This window comes from Homarus americanus, unplaced genomic scaffold (assembly GCF_018991925.1).
Source record: "Homarus americanus isolate GMGI-L3 unplaced genomic scaffold, GMGI_Hamer_2.0 scaffold32583, whole genome shotgun sequence".
Lineage (NCBI taxonomy): Eukaryota > Metazoa > Arthropoda > Malacostraca > Decapoda > Nephropidae > Homarus > Homarus americanus.
Genome location: NW_024713129.1, coordinates 22332170 through 22345604, shown reverse-complemented (window position 1 = coordinate 22345604; position 13435 = coordinate 22332170). Strand labels below are relative to the sequence as shown.

The following is a 13435-nucleotide window of genomic DNA, read 5'->3' as shown; positions in this document are numbered from 1 at the left end:
AATGTATATAAACAGTGCTGGTATACAAGCAATGTATATAAACAGTTCTGGTATACAAGCAATGTATATAAACAGTGCTGGTATACAAATAATATATATAAACAGTGCTGGTATACAAGCAATGTATATAAACAGTGCTGGTATACAAGCAATGTATATAAACAGTGCTGGTATACAAATAATATATATAAATAGTGCTGGTATACAAGCAATGTATATAAACAGTGCTGGTATACAAGCAATGTATATAAACAGTGCTGGTATACAAATAATGTATATAAACAGTGCTGGTATACAAGCAATGTATATAAACAGTGCTGGTATACAAGCATTGCATATAAACACTGCTGGTATACAAGCAATGCATATAAACAGTGCTGGTATACAAGCAATGTATATAAACAGTGCTGGTATACAAGCAATGTATATAAAGCAATGTATATAAACAGTGCTGGTATACAAGCAATGTATATAAACAGTGCTGGTATACAAGCAATGTATATAAACAGTGCTGGTATACAAGCAATGTATATAAACAGTGCTGGTATACAAGCAATGTATATAAACAGTGCTGGTATACAAATAATGCATATAAACAGTGCTGGTATACAAGCATGTATATAAACAGTGCTGGTATACAAAAATGCATATAAACAGTGCTGGTATACAAGCAATGTATATAAACAGTGCTGGTATACAAGCAATGCATATAAACAGTGCTGGTATAAACAATGTATATAAACAGTGCTGGTATACAAATAATATATATAAACAGTGCTGGTATACAAGCAATGTATATAAACAGTGCTGGTATACAAGCAATGTATATAAACAATTAACGGTATACAAACAATGTATAAACGAATGGCGGTATACAAATAATATTATATAAACAGTCTTTGTTATACAAGCAATGTATATAAACAGTGCTGGTATACAAGCAATGTATATAAACAGTGCTGGTATACAAATAATGCATATAAACAGTGCTGGTATACAAGCAATGTATATAAACAGTGCTGGTATACAAATAATGCATATAAACAGTGCTGGTATACAAGCAATGTATATAAACAGTGCTGGTATAGAAGCAATGTATATGGACAGTGCTGGTATACAAATAATGTATATAAACAGTGCTGGTATACAAGCAATGCATATAAACAGTGCTGGTATACAAATAATGTATATAAAAAGTGCTGGTATAGAAGCAATGTATATGGACAGTGCTGGTATACAAATAATGTATATAAACAGTGCTGGTATACAAATAATGTATATAAACAGTGCTGGTATACAAGCAATGTATATAATCAGTGCTGGTATACAAGCAATGTATATAAACAGTGCTGGTATACAAGCAATGTATATGGACAGTGCTAGTATACAAGCAATGTATATGGACAGTGCTGGTATACATATAATGTATATAAACTGCTGGTATACAAATAATGTATATAAACAGTGCTGGTATACAAATAATGTATATAAACAGTGCTGGTATACAAATAATGTATATAAACAGTGCTGGTATACAAGCAATGTATATGGACAGTGCTGGTATACATATAATGTATATAAACTGCTGGTATACAAATAATGTATATAAACAGTGCTGGTATACAAATAATGTATATAAACAGTGCTGGTATACAAATAATGTATATAAACAGTGCTGGTATACAAGCAATGTATATGGACAGTGCTGGTATACAAGCAATGTATATAAACTGTTGGTATACAAATAATGTATATAAACAGTGCTGGTATACAAATAATGCATATAAACAGTGCTGGTATACAAGCAATGTATATGGACAGTGCTGGTATACAAATAATGTATATAAACAGTGCTGGTATACAAGCAATGTATATAAACAGTGCTGGTATACAAATAATGCATATAAACAGGACTGGTATACAAGCAATGTATATGGACAGTGCTGGTATACAAATAATGTATATAAACAGTACTGGTATACAAGCAATGTATATGGACAGTGCTGGTATACAAATAATGTATATAAACAGTGCTGGTATACAAGCAATGTATATAAACTGCTGGTATACAAATAATGTATATAAACAGTGCTGGTATACAAGCAATGTATATAAACAGTGCTGGTATACAAATAATGTATATAAACAGTACTGGTATACAAGCAATGTATATGGACAGTGCTGGTATACAAGCAAGGTATATAAACAGTGCTGGTATACAAATAATGTATATAAACAGTACTGGGATACAAGCAATGTATATGGACAGTGCTGGTATACAAGCAATGTATATAAACAGTGCTGGTATACAAATGTATATAAACAGTGCTGGTATACAAGCAATGTATATAAACAGTGCTGGTATACAAATAATGTATATAAACAGTGCTGGTATACAAGTAATGTATATAAACAGTGCTGGTATACAAGCAATGTATATAAACAGTGCTGGTATACAAATAATGTATATAAACAGTGCTGGTATACAAGCAATGTATATAAACAGTGCTGGTATACAAGCAATGTATATGGACAGTGCTGGTATACAAATAATGTATATAAACAGTTCTGGTATACAAATAATGTATATAAACAGTGCTGGTATACAAGCAATGTATATAAACAGTGCTGGTATACAAATAATGTATATAAACAGTGCTGGTATACAAGCAATGTATATGGATGCTGGTATACAAGCAATGTATATGGACAGTGCTGTACACAAATAATGTATATAAACAGTGCTGGTATACAAGCAAATGTATATAAACAGTGCTGGTATACAAGCAATGCATATAGACAGTGCTGGTACACAAATAATGTATATAAACAGTGCTGGTATACAAGCAATGTATATAAACAGTGCTGGTATACAAGCAATGTATATGGACAGTGCTGGTACACAAATAATGTATATAAACAGTGCTGGTATACAAGCAATGTATATAAACAGTGCTGGTATACAAGCAATGCATATAGACAGTGCTGGTATACAAACAATGTATATAAACAGTGCTGGTATACAAGCAATGCATATAAACAGTGCTGGTATACAAACAATGTATATAAACAGTGCTGGTATACAAACAATGTATATAAACAGTGCTGGTATACAAGCAATGCATATAAACAGTGCTGGTATACAAGCAATGCATATAAACAGTGCTGGTATACAAACAATGTATATAAACAGTGCTGGTGTACAAACAATGTATATAAACAGTGCTGGTATACAAACAATGTATATAAACAGTGCTGGAATACAAATAATGCATATAAACAGTGCTGGTATACAAGCAATGCATATAAACAGTGCTGGTATACAAACAATGTATATAAACAGTGCTGGTATACAAACAATGTATATAAACAGTGCTGGTATACAAATAATATATATAAACAGTGCTGGTATACAAACAATGTATATATGTATATAAACAGTGCTGGTATACAAGCAATGTATATAAACAGTGCTGGTATACAAATAATATATATAAACAGTGCTGGTATACAAGCAATGTATATAAACAGTGCTGGTATACAAGCAATGTATATAAACAGTGCTGGTATACAAATAATGTATATAAACAGTGCTGGTATACAAGCAATGTATATAAACAGTGCTGGTATACAAGCAATGTATATAAACAGTGCTGGTATACAATAATGCATATAAACAGTGCTGGTATACAAGCAATGTATATAAACAGTGCTGGTATACAAGCAATGTATATAAACAGTGCTGGTATACAAGCAATGTATATAAACAGTGCTGGTATACAAGCAATGTATATGGACAGTGCTGGTATACAAATAATGTATATAAACAGTGCTGGTATACAAACAATGTATATAAACAGTGCTGGTATACAAGCAATGTATATAAACAGTGCTGGTATACAAATAATGTATATAAACAGTGCTGGTATACAAGCAATGTATATAGACAGTGCTGGTATACAAACAATGTATATAAACAGTGCTGGTATACAAATAATGTATATAAACAGTGCTGGTATACAAGCAATGTATATAAACAGTGCTGGTATACAAGCAATGTATATAGACAGTGCTGGTATACAAGCAATGTATATAAACAGTGCTGGTATACAAGCAATGTATATAAACAGTGCTGGAATACAAATAATGCATATAAACAGTGCAGGTATACAAACAATGTATATAGGCAGTCCTGGTATACAAATAACGTACACAGTGCAGGTATACAAACAATACAGTATACATAGAGCAGGTATACAAACAATACAGTATACATAAATAGAGCAGGTATACAAACAATATACATAGATAGTGCTGGTATACAAATAATGTATATAGACAGTTTTACAAATAATATACATAGATAGTGCAATTATACAAATATAGTAAACAGTTGATTCGACCAAGGAGAGACCAGTAAGGCCATCATTAAGCTTGTGCTTCATCTGTGACAACACACAAGAGGTCAACTAATAAAACTAAGGACACACCTCTCTCTCTCTCTCTGGTACAGTACCGTCAGCTGAGTCATATAGTGTAGTGTATTTCCTTATCGAACAAACTTATCATTTTTTTGCGGAACGGTTTGATTATGAATGCAATTTGCTTCATATAAATTTCAGAATTAAAGGTTTGTTCACTCTACTTTGTCCACTGTGTAATCATATATGGTTTACTTCATATAAATGTCTTTAAAATAAAGGTTTGTTTACACTGCTTACAAACATTTCCATTTCATGTTTACACTGTAGTGGATTTCTCCCCGACAAACGCTGTTTGTCGCTGAGTAGCCAACCCCGCGAATTCCCCAGTGTATGCCTCTTTGTCTAGGTCAACAAGCGCCGCCTTACATGACGGAGGTCAACTACTATGCCGCGCCTACCTCCGCTATTTAAGACCTGACCTCGTGGTGACCTCTCTCTTTTTCTACCTACACCAGCCAGCCAGCAACACCTCCTCCTCCGCCGCTGCCTGGCGGCCCTCGCTCCCGCCGGCGAGCATGGCGACCCACAAGCTGTCCTCTGAGCATCCTCACCAACCAGCTCTCTCTACATCACGCTTGTAACCACGCTGCCACTTCCCAGCACCAAGCTGCATTGTACATCAAATATAACATGTATACAGAGAGCACATTGTGAGTTTCCTTTCTCCATCCCATCCTGAGTGTGAACCCAAACAAACGTACCCCACATCACCATCGACATCACGTGACACATTTGAACTTTGTGCGGTGAAAAACTCGTTCGGGGAAGGAATCGTTCGATCAAATATTTGTCTGATGAAGTGAGCGACTCATAAAAATGTGATATGTAAATCATCTTGTAAGGTGCAGGTGCAAGGACACATGCAGGCACAATAAGAGTTTAACGAACGAATGCGAAATGCTTGAACATAATTACACTGTACGTCAAAAATCTACTACGTATATTACTGGGACTAGCCATTGCCAACAGTGCGAAAGAGACGTGAACGACCACCCAAGAGGATAAAAGTAAAAAAAAAAAGTATAGCGAGTGAAGGATAGGCTATATAATAAATCAGTCCGAAGGATTTTACTTAAATACTGTATCTATCATCGTATTTCTCTTTATTGGGGAGAGTGTTGTGCAATTAAACCCGGAAAATATGTATACTAAGCTTCGAGTCCCCCAAAATACCAGTAGTTGATTGTTTATAGTTTTTGTATTTGTGGGGACTTGTGCCTGTATCATTATACAGTAAATGTTACTGAATAAATATTTATCATCCTATTTACCTGTAATAGAGATGATCATATATATTTTTTTTTGTTTTCGGGTATCTCAGACATATCAACATTAGTGACTGTTGCCTGCCCTTGGTCGAAATGCCTTGTTACTATTATATACCTGTACCGTCGATGTACTGTACAGTGCACTGTCTACCTGCGTTGTCTTCATGCACGCTGAACCCTATACCTATATTATCTTTATATATGCTGAACAAATAGTAAACTTGGATGACAATATCACTGAATATCCATCTATCTCTCAGTCACAATGTGGTACCTTGTTATCCGCACACCGCCTCAAGGTCACCTCAGCTCTCACGGCCGGACATTGTTACCAAGATCGCTATGGCTAGAACCTCGCCGTCTTTATTACATGTTTATTATGCCAATTTCGAAATATTATTCCGCGTTTTCCTTCTATTGATAGTGACAGGATAACTCAGACAACAAAAACTAGCAGCAGAATGCAGTTGTCAATACAGTAATTCATTTTGGCAATAATCTACAGGTGTATCTATTATCGCAAACGAATTGTACACATTCAAGTAAAGCTTTAAGTCTTGCTGGTTGACTGTATTTGTTGTTTTGTCTCTCACTATGTTTAAATTATATTTATTAATTTTATAATTGGAGGTTATTTCACATCCTTCAAGGAAGAGGCCAATTTGCAAACAGTTCCTGTAAAAAGCTTTCAGGTTATTTAGAGATTTTTGATGAGCTACGGGATACTGAATATGGGCCGAGCGTTCATATGTGTCGTTTTATTTAGTTAATAATATGTCAGTCATTATTTACTCAGTTCATCTCTACATTATCTAAAAACCACATTCTTCAAACGTATCAATTAAAATGAAAAACGATGTGGCCAGTGCGCATGACGAGATTCTCTTGTCTACCGGGTGCTTGATATAGAAAACGGGAATTTACTTTGTTTTGACAGTTTCGGTGTGTTGTGTAGAGCGTCGGGTTGTGTTCAAAATTTCTCCCGAAGTGGCCAATGAACACTTGACTTACGTCGTCTATTACCAAGGTAAGGCTACAATTCTCTCACCAGTCATAATTGGAGTCTAATACAGTAAAATAAAGCTTCAGATTAATGAAAAATAGCGTAGTTTTGAGTAGTTTGTCTTTTGTGTTGGCGGTGGAGAAATCAATACCGGGGCGGGCGGGTAGGTGCAGTGGGTGCCTGAGGGCCATGTTGTGGAGATCCCTTGCAAAAACGACCTTCTCACTGCAATTGCATGTCAATAGTTGTGACTCACGTGCAGGAACGTATCGTGATGGCGTGTCAGTGCGAGCACAGGTATTGACAGTCCGCTGCTGGTGATGCCAAGGTAGAATAAAGACAGATTCTGGGATGGTCGTGTTGAACGCTCGAGATGAAACTTGTGGAGATTCTCATTCAGCATCCATTAATAGACAGGTTGTGGCGGTGCTGGATGACTATTGTTACGACTTGCCAATAACAAGAACAACTTTTTTATTATATTCATATAAATTCTTCTTTACATGCATTTACAAATTCCTTTATACATTGTATTAAGCTACGGGGTAGATGTGGGTATGTAAAGCTGTAGCAGAATTAAACTTAAAGCCCATGGTGTACAAGTACGAGTTGTTATAATTACAGATTTAAGAAAAATATCTTGTGTAGTAAGACAATAATTAGAAAAAAATAAGACCTGAATGGACATCAGCTTAAAACACGTTTCTCGGGGTAGCCAACCTAAAATCACCTTTTGTTCACCATTGTTTGTATACTTGCACTCTGTTCTATATTTATACTGAACAAATGTGACCTTGTATGGCGAATCTACTTCATAAACATCATTTTGTGTCTTTTTAAGGTTGTTCTATGACTAGAGGCTACCATCAGTACAGTGTCTTGTAAATAACTCCAATAGTAAGCTGGATATTCCAATCATGTTTGCAGCCTTTTATTTGCATAATCTCAGAATAGTGGGGCGCAATGTCTAAGTCTTCCCTTTAAAACTATACCACAACATTTCAAGTATAGTTAGTTGATTATATAGTTTTTCATATGAAGTGGCAGTGCATAGGTCAAAGGCCAAACTCATATACAGACAATAAAATTTACGTGGATCAGACAGATAATGAGGGGAAGGGCTGGTGGAGGGACAAAGTGGGGCACGAACCCTGTCGGTGAACTGTCCTCTTGGCTATTGTAGTTTCCATTAACTGTTGTATGTGTAGGGCGTTGACCAGTTTCCCGCCGTGAAAGGTTTTGTGTTGTGTGCTGGGATGGGTGTTAATATGTACAGGTGTTTTTAATGTTGACTAATTTAACCCAGGAAGTCTTCTGGGATTACATGAAGATTAACACCCCCCCCCCCAGCTTATTTCACCTGATGATTAAACACCATAACGTTAACCTAATCTAATCCAACCCCCACCAGGTAGCATTAGGGTTTTTAATCATCAGGTGGAATAAGCTGGGGCTAATCTTTATATGAACTGCTTTAGTGAAATGTTTTCTGTTATCACGTTGCAACACCGATACCTTATGCTTTACAGGTGACAACATTTCCGATCCCGATAAAATGAGTTAGAGTAACTCTTCCGGATCTCCATAATTAGGCTCTCTTGGAAATGTGAACCGCACACACGGATGTAAACACGGTTTTCCGCTGTCCAGATTTTGATAGCCGGTGATGGTGATATAAATATTATTAGAGGTGTGATCCGTCACCCAGCCAAATACTACAGCACGTCATTGATTTTCCAAGTTGCGTTTTTTTAAACAGATCAAAGTTAGGTCAGTCATAATTGATTGAAAAAGACTTGATAAAGTAAATGATTCTCGACTTAAGCAGGAGTTTACAACGACCCAATCTTGTGGCTTGTTGAGTGCTGTGTTGACGGACTTAAGCTGAGGCGAGGATACTGCAGCCGCCAACCTGCCTGCCCGGGAGAGGAGATTATCGTTTTCCCATGTTTACACCAAGTTGTCGAGTTTTAATACGTAATTTCAAGATATGAATAGAAGCTCATGAAGATTAGGCATCCCCGCTTATTTCACCTGATGTTTCAACATCCTAATGCTAACCTCCCCTAGCGTTAAGGTGCTTAATTATCAGGTGAAATAAGCTGGGGGGTAATCTCCATGAGCTCCGATTAATTTGATATAACTAACGAAAATAACTCGTCGTACAAACATCCATTCAGACATTGTAACGGTATCCCCCACGTTCTTTTAACTGTTGCTTCATGTAAAATAGTTAATGAAACCCGCAACTATAGTATTCAGATACAGGTTACAAGTTACAACTTCTTCCTGTGAGGGATCTTGTAATTTTGTGTGCAACAAATCTGGTGAGAATTGTTGGACCGTGAGAACTTTAATGACTTGTGTTGCTCAACTCTTGACACAGATTGCTGCTTAGACACTTGGAAGTGATCACCTCAGCGTCTGTATACACGAGATCGTTGTTTGTTTTATCCCACTGAATGTTAGGTTAGGTTAACGTGAGCGTCGGTAAGTTTGAGTTGGATGGTGGCGTGAGGTGTGTGTGTCTGCGTAATCGTGTACACCCACACAGGTACAGTGCACCCACACAGGTATAGTACACCCACACATATACAGCACACTGACAGCTACACATAAACAGGACATATGAGTAAACTATTTTAATTGTATGTTTCCAGATAAGTGGGCAGGGAACTTTATTTATTGAAGTTTTTTTTTCTGAGTTGAACATTTCCTTGTTTATATTTTTATTTATTTAATTTTTTTATTCGCTTTATATTTCAATCACATGTTTGTGGTGTAGATTAATACAGTATAGTCTTTTTCTCTTCTATTTTTAATTTCTTTTTACTCTTATTTTTCGCCCCCAGGCCTCGTTGTGGGTCGAGAACCTACCCTGTATGTCCGGGTGAGCTATTCCCCGTAAAAAACCCCGGTTTAACAAAGAGAAGCATTCGTGAATTTTCTGCCTTTAAGATGCATTAGGTTAGGTTTGGTTAGCGTTAGGGTGGTTAATCTTGAAGTGAAATAGGCTGGGTAATGTTCTGGTGGTCCCTTTTGTGGAATCAACTCGCGTAACAGCTCTTACTAACAGTTATGTACATACAGTACTGTGCTGAAATAATGTGAGACTGTAGCTGTGTGCCCCTGTAAACAAACTCGTGTGTGTGGATACCAACCTTAAACCGTTAACTACCGGCATTATCACTTCCTCGTACACACAGCCTAACAAGATGATAACAGGTGCTTGAGCGTGTCTTTCTTCACACCTGACAAGAGGGATCACAGGAAGATTACACCCCCCCCTGATTATTTTTACTTGATGATTACACACCTTAAAGCTACCTTGGAGGGGTTAGGTGACGTCAGCATTAGCATTTAGGGTGTTCAATGATAATGTGATTCAGTGAGACACCAATCAGATGACAGCACACACAACCTACTAAAAACCAATATATTTTTGTGTACATATTTATATCTCCTGTGGGCTATTATCTTTAGCTAGGAAACGAAGCGGAATCTCTCCAGCTAATCGTTCCTCCCCCACTCCTATAATTACAAACAATCCAGCCATCAGCTAGTGACTAGAGGGGTCGGTGGGGGAGAGGAGAGACGGTAACAAGTCCTCGCTAAATGGTTTTTATGTAGCGTGTTCTGAGGCTGTTTGCCGATGGGTGTTTAATCGTGGTTTTTTTTTTATAGTGGTGCATATGGCGAGCCGTGATAGCCCAGCCTGGTGATTAACTTACCGTACAGTACTTAACTTTTGGTTTATCAGTGTTCGCGACGGCGGCCATGTTGTGTCTCGTGAGGTTCTTTGGCTGGTGAGATAATCTGGAGAGTTATTCATGTACTGTAGTGAAGCTAAATGCTGTTCCTGTGCCGCGTTAATACAGGTACTGTATATTTTTCACTTATTATTATATCACCTGAAGATTAGACACCCCAGTTTATTTCACCTGAAGATTAGACACCCCAGCTTATTTCACCTGAAGATTAGACACCCCAGCTTATTTCACCTGAAGATTAGATATTCCAGCTTATTTTACCTGAAGATTAGACACCCCAGCTTATTTCACCCCAGCTTATTTCACCACAGCTTATTTTGAAGATTAGACACCCCAGCTTATTTCACCTGAAGATTAGACACCCCAGCTTATTTCACCTGAAGATTAGACACCCAGCTTATTTCACCTGAAGATTAGACACCCCAGCTTATTTCACCTGAAGATTAGACACCCCAGCTTATTTCACCTGAAGATTAGACACCCCAGCTTATTTCACCTGAAGATTAGACACCCCAGCTTATTTCACCTGAAGATTAGACATTCCAGCTTATTTCACCTGAAGATTAGACACCCCAGCTTATTTCACCTGAAGATTAGACACCCCAGCTTATTTCACCTGAAGATTAGACACCCCAGCTTATTTCACCTGAAGATTAGACACCCCAGTTTATTTCACCTGAAGATTAGACACCCCAGCTTATTTCACCTGAAGATTAGACACGCCAGCTTATTTCACCTGAAGATTAGACACCCCAGCGTATTTCACCTGAAGATTAGACACCCCAGCTTATTTCACCTGAAGATTAGACACGCCAGCTTATTTCACCTGAAGATTAGACTCCCCAGCTTATTTCACCTGAAGATTAGACACCCCAGCTTATTTCCGGGTGAAATAAGCTGGGGTGTTTTAATACGTAATTTCAAGATATGAATAGAAGCTCATGAAGATTAGGCATCCCCGCTTATTTCACCTGATGTTTCAACATCCTAATGCTAACCCCCCCCCTAGCGTTAAGGTGCTTAATTATCAGGTGAAATAAACTTGGTGGGGGGGGGGAGCTAGTCTTCATTAGCTATTAATTTGATTTAACTAACAGGTTACAAGTTACAACTTCTTCCTGTGAGGGACCTTGTAATTTTGTGTGCAACAAACCTGGTGAGAATTGTTGGACCGTGAGAACTTTAATGACTTGTGTTGCTCAACTCTAGACACAGATTGCTGCTTAGACACTTGGAAGTGATCACCTCAGCGTCTGTATACACGAGATCGTTGTTTGTTTTATCCCACTGAATGTTAGGTTAGGTTAACGTGAGCATCGGTAAGTTTGAGTTGGATGGTGGCGTGAGGTGTGTGTGTGTGTGTGTAATAATAATAATAATAATAATAATAATAATAAATGGTTTATTAATAGAGTTGTAGCCGGTGGCTCAAAATTTACAGACTTACATTTGATTTAGATATACAGTAATGATATAATATGCATTGAATACATTTACAGGGCTGTACAGTACATAAATCAGGAGTTGTTTATTATTTTAACAATAGATGGGATGGTGCTGTTCTTATATCTATCGGTGCGGGCTCTTATGGGCTGAATTTTGTTGTAGTGGCGGACTGCGCGAGTTGGGTGGGGGGCTGCAGGTGGCAGGAGGTGGCGATGACGAGGGTGGTGCAGTAGTCCACTGCCAAACCTTTCCAGTGCTTGGTGGTGGAGGTCACTGAGGGATGGCATTTCCAGGGTGGAGAGAGCGTTGGTGTAGCCGGAGTATTCTGCACCGAGCATGATTCTGCAGGCCCTTTTCTGTACCTTCTCTAGCTGACGTTGTTGGGTGGAGTTGAGAGAAGACGACCAGGCTGGTGACGCATACGTTAGTTTGGGGAGAATAAAGGCGTTGTAGATGGTCCTCAGCTCTGGCGTGGGTGTCCCAAGTGACCTAAGTCGTCGTAGCATGTAGAGACGGTACGAGGCTGCCTTGACTGTGTTATTTACATGGGCCTTCCAGTCAAGTTTGTTGTCTATGGTTACACCCAGGAGTTTGGCAGACTGCACCAGCTGGAGAGGATGGGCACCCACTGTGACTGCTGGGGCTTGCACTGGAGTGGTGGCGGTATTGATGTCCATGCCTGTAGCCTGTCCAGGGTGCCTTGTAGCGATGAGTAGTCTGGTGCGGTGTTGTCCACTGAAACCCCCACAGTGCAGTCATCCACGTACTTCCACCTGTGAGGAGTGTCCGATAGAGCGTCGTTGATCAGGATGAGGAAGCACAGTGGTCCCATCTTGGTCCCCTGGGGAACACCTCAGGTGAGGTGTTGGAATGTGGAGACCAAGCCCTGATACCTCACTGCCTGGCGACATCCACTCAAGAAATCAGTGAGCCATGAGACCAGGTTGGTGGGCAGCCCTAGTGCAATAGCCTTGTTGATAATAGCGCAGTGATCAACAAGGTCAAAGGCCTTCCTGAAGTCCACAAGGGCAACGGCCAGTGATGTCTTACGTTTCTGCAAGTTTTTGTGCAGAAAATCCAGAAAGCTCACCAAGCAGTGTGATGTAGAGGAAGTCCTCATATTGCCAAATTGCTGTGGATCGATTGACTGATAGATACTGGCAAATGCCCACTCAAAAACAAAGTCCTCACAAAGTAGACTGGGTATGGGGGTAATGGCAACTGGCCTGAGGTCGTTAGGTGACTGTGGGGTGGTGACCTTGGGGATGGGGGTGACAAATGCGGTTTTCCATTCATTAGAGCATTTGCTTTGTCTGAGGGATGCATTAATAATAGAACAGGGGGGGGTGGCAAGTTCGACTGCAAACTCCTTGTATATTTTGATTGGGAGGTCAATTGGGGTCGTGCAGCGTTTGGATTTAAATTTCAGGAGTTTGTTGGCGATTTCATATGGTTGTGTGTGTG

The 13435-nt window shown here is 38.6% G+C and overlaps 1 protein-coding gene across 1 annotated transcript in view; it reads left to right on the top strand.

Moving 5' to 3' along the window:
* The first annotated feature begins 6694 nt into the window (after nucleotides 1-6694).
* The window catches only part of LOC121870467 (protein tweety-2-like), a 78799-nt gene continuing 72058 nt past the window's right edge, over nucleotides 6695-13435 (top strand). Inside the window, 1 exon segment of the mRNA XM_042372299.1 lies at nucleotides 6695-6779. The gene's annotated coding sequence lies outside the window, so the exon portion shown is untranslated.